Raw genomic sequence first — 12,635 nt, 5'->3', positions numbered from 1 at the left:
CTCTCTCTCTCTCTCTCTCTCTCTCTCTCTCTCTCTCTCTCTCTCTCTCCACACAGGCATGCAAACACACACAGCCCCTTTCTCTAACATCACTTTATAAGCTGAGGGAATTATGGGTGAGACTGAAGAAACAGCATTTTATTTCACTGTATCTCTGTCCTGTAACACCTCAGTGCTCAGAGCCCGGGGCCTCTGGTGCCCCAGCATAAAATCTGTGAGATTTAAACATATACTATGAGCTGCCATATAAAACATACAGAATATGATCTGGCAAGGTCCTTTCCCAATGCCCTATTCTGCACAAAATTGCCAGGCAGTAATTCAACGTCAGGGCTTTTGTCTTATTAAAATAAGTGTGTGACACCACCCAGGCCCCGGACTGAAGCATCGTCTTATAGTTAGCACTGGGGATTTTTTTCTCTAGGTAATGGATTTTATTTCAACAAAAATGAGCATTAAAGAGCTTCTAAGGAGACACCAGTGTTTTTAATGATGGTTTTATTTGCCTTGGAAAATGTGAGACATTGCTGCATAATGATTATAACCATTATCTTCAGGTTTATTCTAGGATTAATGGATTATTATAGTGCTGTGGAAAATTATTTTCCAATAAATGTTAAATTTCATTTTTTCTGAGCCTTCTCTCTCTTTGCCACATGTTCAGTGTTTTCTTCTTCTGCATTAAGGATGTATAAATTTCAGACAAGTGGGCTGACTGACAAAGCCTACTGTTTTCTTTACCATTTCTGATTAAAAAAATATATATATCCCATGTTAATTATTAGTTTGCATTGGGGAAAAGGAATGGTATTTGGTATCTTTCCTTAATAGGAAAAACTTGGCGAGCTTTGTGAAACATTTCTTTGGGGCTCACATGCAACAAAAATTAGCCATTTTCACCAAATTCTCGTTTGTCCTGGTGGATTGTCATGATTTCTGTTACCAATGTAAATCATTTTTTAACTCTTGGATTATTTATCGCCGTGGTAGGGAATACTCAGTTCAGCTGATGGGACTGCTTCAGAAGGGTGTTCAACACCGGCCAGACCTTTCTCTCAGATCGGCAGCAGTTTCTGAGTGGTGGCTTCAAGTTTTCAAAGTGGGTTTGAGGAAATATCCAGCTTTCTGCATGACTTCTCCCCTTTATCTGATACCTCCTCCTGCTCTCCTATCGGAGAGAGAATCCCTGAATGCTTCTGTTCAACAGTCAGGGGCCTAGAAGTCAATTCCTAGGACGAAACAACCAACACTCAATCAGTGAATGTTTCCTGAACACCTCCCGTGGTGACAAGAGAGACACGACCCAGAAAAGGTCACCATCCATATTCTCAGCCTCCACAGCTCAAACTCTTCCTTAGCCCTAGGGTGCTGAGATAACACAAAAGACTGGAATGCCAAATCAGACTTGCAAGAATCAGAGCTCTTATCTAGCATCCTACTTACTGACAGTTTTAAAGACAGTCCTACCGCCAGGCACAGGTGAAGCAAGGAGAGGCCAGGGCCCCCTGGTGTCGTCCCCCCTGGCCCTATGTTGTGCATGAGAATGCTCCTTCCTCCAGATTTAACAAGCGAATTCGCTAAGCAATGCCTTGTGAGAGCAATACTTACAAATAAGAGAGCTATTTTGATTGTGAAGTATTTCTAGTAAGTACAAAGGTTACATGACATCTTCCAGGGAGCCATGCCCCATAAATCCATGGATTCCAGGTTTGTTTGCCATAAGTAATCCAGATATCTCAGTTATATCCTGTTGAAAGTACTCCATAGGGAAGGACTCTGTCTCAGTAAATATCATCTGTGTTTCCCAGAAGGTCAGTAATTACCATGTTCACGAGGGGATTTGATTGAGCCACTTTCCTTTCTTTTGCAAAGTATCTCATGAAGATGAGGAGAATGGATTGCAGCTCCTGTGACCTTCCTAGGTCATGACTGACTAGCAGTGTCTGCTCCAGGTGGGTGTGAAAGGGGCTTTGAAGCAGGGGGAGCCAGTGTGTGGCCCTGAGATCTTCCAGCATGCCTAGCCTGCTCCTGGGAAGACTTGAGAGAGCAGTGAGTTTCTGAAAGTCATAACTCGGTGGAGAAGAAACTCAAACCAGCGTCCTTGGGCTCTAGGGCTTTCCATTAATATTCTTGTATATCTCAGTGGTTAAAAGTTCAGATCCTGTTGTGAAAAAAATATGTGTTCTCTACTCCTCACTAACCGTGATCTTGGTCATAATCCTGAGCCTTCACAAAAGGGGAAAGACATTACAAGTCCCTGCTTTTCCAGGGCATACTCTGGGCCAGATGCTGGGCTCAGTGCTTTATATCCACTACCTGATCTAATAGGTCTCACTACCTTATGGGGTGGTTCCTATTGTGATTCTTATTTTGCAAACAGGGAACTGAGGCCTAGAGAGGTTAACTTACTCACCCACGGCCACATAGCTTAAGTGTGCACTTTCCTTCGTCACTTGGTTCGATTAGATGGGCTGCCTTTGCAAAAATGTCTTCATCAAGGGTGCCAGCCGTCATCTCTGGTCCCTTCCCCTCCCTACAGTAAACAGTATGAGTTTCCAAGTGTCTATTCTTAATTTCCTGTCTTATGGAAAGTGAATGGCTGTTCAAAGTATAAAGCAAGGTTTTTCAAACAAGTTGAGGGGAAAAAAACAAATGTGTAAGCAAAGAGCTGAGAATGGATTTTACATATCAGGACACTGTGCTGAAACAACATTTATACTGGTTTACTGGCAAAGATCCAGGTGTGCTGGACGGCCATCTAAACACACGGTGCCTCTCGTACATGGAATGTTGTAGCAAGGAGAGTAACAAGCCCTGGCTTCAAGCCTGCCAGGATGCCTGTGGCCCTGTCCCTGTCCCTTTACTTGTTTCCTCTCCCTCCCCAGGCCTCTGTTTCTCTAGCTATTGGATGAGATGGCCTCTGAGCAGTTCTGCCAGCTCTGACCCGCCACGCAGCCAGCCATTCCCTCTGTCAGCTCTCTGATAGAGTCTGATAGCGTTTGGGGAATACAGGTGTCTCACAAACATTATGGGGAGTGGCTCTCTATCATTTCGGATTCTTGACCCCATTTGGCAATCTAATGAAAACTACAGACCCTCTTCCCAGTGAAATCTACATAAATCCAACATTTGGCTCAAAACTTGAGGAGATTCCTAGAACCTTCTTCCAGTGCCCATGGATCTCTGATGTTAGGCAACAACATACTTGCAATTTAGAGATGGAAGTACAAGAAATTGGGTTTAGAAATGCAATGCACGCATAAAATATGAACGAAATTTTACAAAACTCCCCATTGTTGTATTCAGTTTCTTGGATGGCTCCCAGGGATTTTTGATTTCTGGAACTCATGCTGTTGTGTAATCCCCTTTCCTCGAGTGTGATCCGACCCAGTGGCTTGCTTCTGATGCACAGGATGCAACAAGAGTGAAGGGATCACTTTGGAGATCAGGTTATAAAAAGACTGGCTACCAACTGGCTCACCCTCTATTGCTTTCTGACTTTCTCTCTCTAATGGAAACTGGCTGCCATGCTGTGCGCTGCTCTATGGAGAGACCCATGTGACCAGGAAATAGCCAATAGTCAGTGAAGAACTGAGGCCCTCTGTCCAATGGTCCATGAGGAACTAAATCTTGCCAACAGTCACGTGAGTGAGCTTAGAAGCAGATCCTCAGTTCAGCCTTAAGATCAGACTTAAGATGAGACTGTAGTTTCAGCTGAACCTTTATTGCAGTCCTATGAGACACCATGAGGCAGAGGTCCTCAGCTAAGCTGTGCCTGGATTCCTGACCACAGGAAAGTTTACTGTTTTAAGTAAGTTACCACGTTTTGGGGTAATTTGTTACACAGCAATAGATAATGAACATGTTCACATTCTAACTCCAGGCACAAAATATCACACAAAGGCCCAGGAAGCCTCTGAGAGGGACAATCAGTGGACTCAGTGTCCTTCATAGGCATGAAAGCAGCATATGTCTTGGGATTCCAGGCTGGGGGAAGCAGATGACCTTAACTCCAAAAGGGTCCCAATGCCAACTAGCCACTGCCAGCAGTAGGCCTCCCATGGGTGTCTGAGACCTTCTTGCTTTTCCTTCTTAGGTTTTAGCTCTTTTCTATGGCCAAAGGCCATAGGAAAATGAAGTTGATTAGCTTTCATCATTATGAATGATGAAGTGGTCATCAATTCATCTTTCCGGAGCAGATGTCTTGTAGCCACTGAAAAAGAGTGACTTTTGCTCACCCTGTAGATGTGACATATTATTTCTTTTGGCTCCCCATTCGGCCTGTGAGAGTCATGTCACAAGGACCCAAGAGTCTGTGATCTGGACAAATGGCTTTGGGCAAACTGGCGACTGTGATGAAAGGCAGGTCATCCAGGGGTTGGGCATACCAGGCTGGATAACCATCAGAGTACAAATCATGCCAGCAGTAAAATATAATGTCAGCCGCCATGAAGCATGGAAACTACCAGTAAGGCTCACAAAGGGGGCGGGGAATTGCCTGAGAAGGCTGGCACAGGTAGGGTAAAGCCTCCATTAATTTGTAAACCTTTCTGGCTCTGGGGGACCAAGCACTGACAAGAAGGAAGCCATTTTCCATCTTATCAGCTGAATGTTGTCCTGTGAGTGGTAGGAAGGCCCAGCCTAGGAGGACCTGTGAAGGAGGCAGAAACACTGAGTACCTTCCTCTAGTATGTTCCAGGGTATCTGCATTTCAACAGGAGACTCAAGGTTAAGGAAAAAAAAATCAAGGTCAAAGAGAAACAAGCTGCAAAGGTTGTTCTCATCAGTGTCTCCACTCGTGGTTGCAGAGTTGCCCCTCAGAGTTGTCCCTGCATCAGCTGGGAAAACAGGAGGGTCACTTAAGAATTATGTGTGCTGCATGCAAAGAAACCTGGTCTCAGAGCTTAACTCAATGAAACCAAGGTTCTGAAACCTTTTTAGAGTCATGATCTCCTTTGGTAGTCAGGGGAATCTGTGGAAGAATATGTTTACATGAATAAAATAAAATCAATAAAATAAAATTATTAAAATAAAATACAAAATAAAATAAAATAAAATAAAATATAGTAAAACCATGAAAGAAACCAATTATTTGGAAATAGTTATCAAAATATTCTTTTTTCAAAGATTTTATTATTGGGGAATTGGGAGAGGAGAACAAATTACTGTCCTTTTGTTCTTCAGTCTAGTTGTGGAGGATGGCGCTTCACTGGCCGATGTTGGTATTATCCTTGTACTCTTCCCGGGAAAGGCAGTCGCTTGCTGGCCATTGGACAGCCGCTCACGGCAGCTCCCGAAAGCTTACACCCGCTGCCGGCCAGCCCCACTGTAGCCTACGCCGTCGCCAGCGATTCACAGCAGCCCAGCTCCAGGTTGAGATGTTGTTCACCATCTCAGCCGTAGAGGGCGCAGAGTCACTTGCCCCCATGTGAAATCTGAACCGGGCCTTGCTGCCCAGACCTGGTGTCCCAAGCCAACTCGTAACCAACGCGCTACTCGGCCAGCCCTATCAAAATATTTTTTAAAATCCAATTGCAAAATAGCAATATATATGTCTTTTAATTAATGCATTAAATAACTAGATCAAGCAGTAAGTCTAATAATAACAAACCACTATAATTTCAAAATAGTAGTAACTATAAGTGATAAATCAAGATAAAGGAAACCACTGTAATGTTAAATGAAAACATCTGTGATTTCTATTGACAAGGTCACAGGCGTTGCTCATACTACTGCTGTCTGTGGCCCACATTCATAAGGGAACTAAATCTCAGTTAGAGGTTTGTAAAAATGAAAATACCAGGTGCGATAAAAAATTATGGCGAATGCTGCTGCTTGTAACATCAAGGTGATGTTAATTGTGTTTTTTTGACCTTGATGGAATTGTGCAAACTGAGTTTGTACCCAGGAACACTATGGTGAACTCTGAATCTTATAAAGGTTTATTAGAGCATTTAAGAAATGATGTGCCTAGAAAATGGCCCAAGAAATGTGCAAATGGTTTCATCCTCCACCATGGCAACGCTCCATGTCACACATCGCTTCTGGTACGGCAATTTCTGTCAAATAAAAACATTATGGTGTGTGCTCATCCACCTTATTCACTGGATCTGGCACCATTTGACTTCTGGCTCTTTCCCAAAGTCAAAATGACCATGAAAGGTGAATGTTTTGACTCGATTCAGGACATCGAGGCAGCCATGACAGCGCAACAACTAAAGACGCTCACGAAAGAGGACTTCCAGAACTGCTTCAGAAAGTGGCAAGAATGACGGGATAAGTGTGCTCGAAGTGAGGGGGAGCATTTTGAGGGGGATTAATGGCAATGTGTCTTTTACTGTGATAAGTTTATTTTTTTTTAATTTAAACATGCACGGTATTTTTTTTTTTTATCACACCTCATATAACCTTTTGCCTCTCAAGTTCATGAAACTCTGAATTCTGGGATCTGTAGGTCCAGAAGAAGAGCCTTGCTCTTCTCATGTGGTATGTGCTGTGGAAGTTGCAGTTCAGGCTGGTGCAGCTGCTCAAGGAAGAATCAGGGGCTCAGACTTCTGGCTTCTTGCTTGGATATCCTTAGCGTGTGCTTTTCACCCTGATGGTTGCAAAATGGCTGTGGTACCTCCAGGCATCGCTTCTGCATTTCAGTTAGAAAGAAGAGGAGGGAGAAAGAGAAAAAAGGTATATGCCAGCTGACTCTGTCCATTGCTATTAGGAAAACAATACTTTTCCTGGAAGCCCTACTGTTTACGTCAGTTGATACCTCATTAGCCAGAACTGGCGACTGTGTCATCTCCAGCTACATGGGCATCTGAGGAGAGAGTATTCTAACTGGGTACATTGCTGCCCAAACCTGGGTTGTGTTAGCAAGACAAAGGGGAGGATGATATTGGGTAGATCAACCAATGTTGGCTCTGACTGGTGTCTGACTTCTTAATAAGTCCTCTTTGCTCTCATAAACTTCTGATTTGTACCATTCTTATTTGGATTAGCTATGGAGGAGTTCAAGGCTGGCTTTATTCATTCATTCATTTATTCATATGTTCATTCACTACTTATTGAAGGCCAATTTGATGCCTGGTCTGGTTAGGCAGTAGTTCAACTGTGTTGAACAAAACAGCCATGGTGTGGGGTTCTCTTGCAGAGAGATGATAAAAAAATGTCGTGGGGGGCACATCAGTTGGGACTCCCTCTCGTTTTGAGAGCTGTAACTTTCTGCTCTAATAAAACTATCCTGTGCTGTAAACTTTAAAACAAAAAATGCAGTGGGGTTACAAAATTCACTAATGCTGCACCCAGATGGTGAAGGAAATGCAGCTTCTTTATTTTCTGTCACCTATCTGATCTTCCCGGTAACCTCCTCCTGCCGGGGAAGTACCCAGCTTAAAGGAGCCAATTAATAATATCTCAGAATCTTAGAGTTCCAATGGTCTCTTTTAAGTTTAAGTATTCAGTTTGTTCAAAGTTCGCCTGCTTCTGACAGGATCCCAAATTGGCTCCCATCCCAGAGCATCTAGAAAGATCATCGGCCCACCATATGACCATGAAATGGTGAGGCTTGGGAAGCCAGGCTCCTGACACCCCTCCACCTTCCAGTCTGCACCCCGCAGCTACTCTGCTACATCCAGTGCCTTGGGATGTGAGCAGATCAGCCTGAGAGCCGATCCCACCCAGAGTAGCGAATGTGAAGAGGGCTAGGCCCCTGCCCCAGGGGAACTGTCACCTGTTTAAGACACCCCCTCATTCTGGGGGCCTTGGCGAGAGGGGGAAGCGCCATCCCAGCCTCTCTGTGTGTTTCCTTTTGTCTCCCTTCAGTCACCTGGACCTGACGATGTGGGCACTCCACTTTTTTTCCTGCCACATCCCCAGTGCTCTCTCTCCTGGCAAAGTGGGACTACTCTGGTCTGTTCCACAGGCCTTCTCTTCGTATGTTGAGCAAGAGCAAGTTAGATAGAAATACTGGTTCCTTCTACCCACAAAGCCAAGGCAGTAGGTTTGATCAGTTTCAGCATTCTCAGTAGGATGATGATATTGAAAGCCAGGCTCTGGGGAGCAGGATTTAGATGTGTGTGCGTGTGCGTGTGTGTGTGTGTGTGCGCGCGTGTGTGTGTGTGTTCACATGTGCATTGGCGGAAGGAGGTGGGGATGGGATTTAAAAGACATTACTTTGCTATTTGTGGTATATCATCATTATTATTCAAGGAAATAATGTTTAGAAACTGTGAAATTTTTTATGGGTGTGCTGAACACTTGGCATAATTGCTTCTAATAAAAATTCAATTAATCGATAAACAAGGAAGCAGGGGAATGTTCTGATTAATTCTCTGGTTAACCCAGGATTAACTTGAATTCCTTTTTTTTCCAGAATTGTAATGCAAAATCCTCATATAATGTTTGCATGCCCTCCCTTTTCCTTCTCCCTTTGTTGACAGTTGATAGTGGGGGGCTTTGAAATCACTATCCTATAGATCAGCGGTTCTCAACCTTCCTAATGCTGCAACCCCTTAATACAGTTCCTCATGTTGTGGTGACCCCCAACCATAAAATTATTTTCGTTGCTACTCTATAACTATAATTTTGCTACTGTTATGAATCGTAATGAAATATCTTTTTGTTTTCCAATGGTCTTAGGCGACCCCTGTGAAAGGGTCGTTCAACCCCCAAAGGGGTCACGACCCACAGGTTGAGAACCGCTGCTATAGATGGAGAGCTGAAGCTGGAAACTGGGCATAGGGCAGCTGCACCCAGACCTACTCCAGAAAGCATTTTGTTTGTTTGTTTGTTTTTACTCTTTCTTTGATGCAAGCTTATTTTGCCATATGCCCCTTTATCCCGAGTCAGAGAGACAAAATTATGTTCCTGGTGAGTAGTTTTGGTGAATCTAGGGTGTACTATGCTGTCAACTCAGTGTGGGTGGAGGCAGTATCTATCTTGTGCATCAGTTTTAGCATCTATCTGGCACATAATAGATGCTTTATAATATTATTCAAATGAATGCGTGAATGAATGAAATGTATAACGACTCATGTTAGCAAATAGTTCATCCTGCAGGCATGGAAGATTCTGTGCTCTGTGCAGATTTTTCAGCTGCAACCTTTTGTGAAAAAGCTCTGCCTGATAAAACAGAATCTCACCTGGTTGGGGCTGGGCTTGCACCCAACTCTCTTTCTTCCATTACATTTCTGGTTGGGAAGCTTGTGTTTCTCCTGAAGAGCTGGAACTCATTGCTTGGCTTCTCTCTCTTCAAACAACAGGCTCTCCTAGGTCATTTCTCCTGGGTGCAAGGCTGTGAAGCACAGTGGTTAAGACCATGGGCTCTGGAGTCCACATCCCAGTGGCGAGACCACTTGGCACTCCCCCACTCCATCACTATATGCAAGGCACTCTGGCCTTTCCCCTGGCCTTGAGCATGTCAAGGGCAGTCCTGATTGCAGGCCTTTGCACCAGCTGTTTCTTCTACCTGGAAACCTCTTTTCAGAGTCACCCCCTCCTCAGCATTCAAATCTCTGGCCAAATGTCTCCTCGGAGGGTCTTTCCTGACCACGTCCTCATGAGCAGAGGCACCCTTTGCTCTGAGTTTCTCTAGAACTGGTTTCCCGTTTTTCTCCCAGCACATTCCACCTTCCGCTGCTGTCCCTGTGTTCATGCGGATTCCCCACTGGAATATAAGCACCAGGAGAACAGGGATCTTGACTGTCGTGTTCCCTGTTGAATCCCCAATGCTCAGAACAGGGCTGGGTACAAAACAAGTATTTGAAACCTATTTGTTGAAATGAATGGAGGAATGAATAAAGTTGTTTAAACTCTCTAAACCTCAGTTTCCTCATCTATTAAATGGTGATAAAAACGCCTTAGAGTGTTAAGATTAATTGAGCTCATGCATGCAAATGATGGCCTTGATACATGCTCTTGATACAAGATGGTGAGTGTGAAGACTTCCTTGGCCACCTAATACTTTCTGGGCTCCAAGTGCCAGTAATATAACTCTTGACCTTATCAACTGCCCTCACTTTGAGCCCTGCTGTGTTGACAGGCAGAAGAAATATTCCTGTGAACAACTGAGTTGCTTGAAGGACAGTACTGCCACTTGCACATTATTGTTATTTCAGAGCTGGTGCTTTGAGGCATTTGGAAACAACGTACTGAAAGGCATTCCTCCAGCGAGGCATCACAGCTCAGCTATAATGTCACTGCAAATGCATCTTTCCTCTTTAGGCAAAGGGTCATTAAGCTTAACGGAGGCAAAGAGCTCTCCATGTTACATACAACTTAATTAGTGCATACAATAGCATTAAATGGCCCATTCACGCCAAGAAATACACTTAGATTTCTTTTTCCTGGGCTTATCCTGATTTATCCCGCAACACACTGTAAATGTAAGTGACAAAGGAGTAATTATTTGCTCCTATAAGAAAGGAAGAAATTGAGACCTGTGTGCCCACTGCTTGTCCAGGATGGAGGAATCAGGAGGTGCATGGTAGGGAGAAGGGCTTGGTGGAAATCTCATTTCCTCGAGGAAGCTTTCCCAGATTCCAAATCTAGGTTAGGCTCCTGTTTTCCTATTGCAGAGCCCTTCTTTCAACACATGCATCCCCTAAGTTTATGTTTATCATTTGTCTCCCCCTCTAGATGTGAGTTCCAAGATGGTAGAAGTGGGATTGCATTCCCACCCATACACAGTGTCTGGTGGATATGAGATGCTCAATAACTATACACATCTATTCCTACAAATGTCTACTAAACATCTTCTTTGGGCCAGGGATTCTGTAATTGTGTGTGTGTGGGTGGAAGGGTTATAGTGGTCATCAAAAACGGAATTACTGACCTTATTTACAGTCAGGATGAGAAGATAGACATGAAATATTAAAAAGAAATTACAGCCATTATAAGGCACTTAGCGCTATGAGTGTCTGTTCTGGGCATTTGACCTAATGAGGGAGCTCAGGAAAGATTTTCACAAAGAAGTAATATTTAAGCTGAGGTCTGACAGATGTGTGGGCATTAATAAGCAGAAGAGGGGAGGGAGCAGGAAGGGCCAAGCCCCTGGGGCAGAGGAGCCCAGGAACCAGTATGAGAAGCCTAAGGCAGGTCACTGCGGCTGGAGAGAGAGCAGGCCTGTGACCTGGATAGGTCTGGGGGGGAGGAAGAGGGCTCTGCCACACAGGACATGGATGGCCACGACACACAGTGGTTAGTTTGTTGATCGAATGAAGGAATTTTCCAAAGCTCTCTCCCTGGGACCTCTATTCCTTTCTCAACACTTTCCTTTCAGAGAATGGAGACTGTCATGCTCTAGTCATCTTGTGGTGACTATTTTTCTAAGATCACTGCAACAGTAGTTCCCATCCCTCATGCTCTTCTGCAGTGTGACCTAGCCACAGCCCCCTTGAACCTGGGCTGGCCTGAACTGTAACCGATAGAATTCAGTGGGGAAGAAGCAGTGTGACTTGTGAGGCTAGTTCAGAAAAAACCATGCAGCTAGCACCTGGTTCTTGTGGCACATATGCTTTCTGAATGTTCTCTCTTGGGAAGGCCCGAGCCATGTGGAGAGGTCACATGTAGATGCTCCAGTCAATAGCCCCTGTTAAAGCCCAGCACTCAAGTCACCCAGGCCAGGTACCACACGTGTGCACGAAGCCTCTAGATGCATCCGGTTGTCAGATGTCTGGTCACCTCCACCCATGTGAGCCTTTCCAGCTGAGGCCCTAGACATTGTGAAGCTGAGTTCAGCTATCCCGCTGACCCCTCTCTGAGTTTCTGACTTACAGAATCTGTGTGCATAGTACCATGGTTGTGGTTTTACACCACGTAGGTTTGGGAGGGTTTGTCATGCAGCAGTAGGTAACCAGAACACATGTCAAAGGAACCACGATAGGCAACTTTGCCGAGGGCAGCAGGGTGGCAGCTACAATTGCCTAGTCTCCTGAGGTCAGATGGGAACATGGGGTTCTGCTTACAGGGCTCGAAATCTGCTTCGTGATGGGGCAGATGACCTGAGCAATACCATCTTCAGCTCAGAAGTCCACTTCTCCTCTTTCAGGCAGCACCCACACAGGAGAGAGCATGTTGAGTAGACAGGCTACGCTCTCAGAGCTCTTTTTTACCTTTCTCCAGGTGTGAAAGTCACACACTGGCTGTGATTGTCTGCCGGAGTCCTTGTTTAATTGTTATTTTCAGATCAGTTGTTTTTGAAAGATCCTCCAGCTGATACACACTGCTGGTATTTTGCCAAGAGAGATAAACAGTCTCAGCTTGTACTGCAATTGGATTCAATGTTAGCAAAATACAGCAGCTGCCTCCCAGCTGCCCTGGAAATACCTGGGCGGTCTGTTTCAAACTCACCTTTCAAATCTTTACCTTGCCAATTTTGGTAAAATGCAGCTGCCGTGTCTGTGACCCTGTAATAGGGTTCTTAAAACCTCAAACGGTTGCAAACCCTGAGAGGCATGCTGGTGAGTGACTCGCCTTTATTACCCCAAATACTAGTGATTATTTTTTTTCAACCCAAATCTGGAAACAAAACCTAATATTAAACAAATGTTCACTTTTGTGGTCTTTAAAATATGCTATGAATTAAATTGAAAATCGAAATTACTCAGCACAATAATAATTGCTTACCGAGTGCTGTTATTTTG

Source organism: Hipposideros armiger, unplaced genomic scaffold (genome assembly GCF_001890085.2).
Source record: "Hipposideros armiger isolate ML-2016 unplaced genomic scaffold, ASM189008v1 scaffold_187, whole genome shotgun sequence".
In the NCBI taxonomy this organism is placed as follows: Eukaryota; Metazoa; Chordata; class Mammalia; order Chiroptera; family Hipposideridae; genus Hipposideros; species Hipposideros armiger.
The sequence above is the reverse complement of the archived record's forward strand: the minus strand, read 5'-3'. Positions refer to the sequence as shown.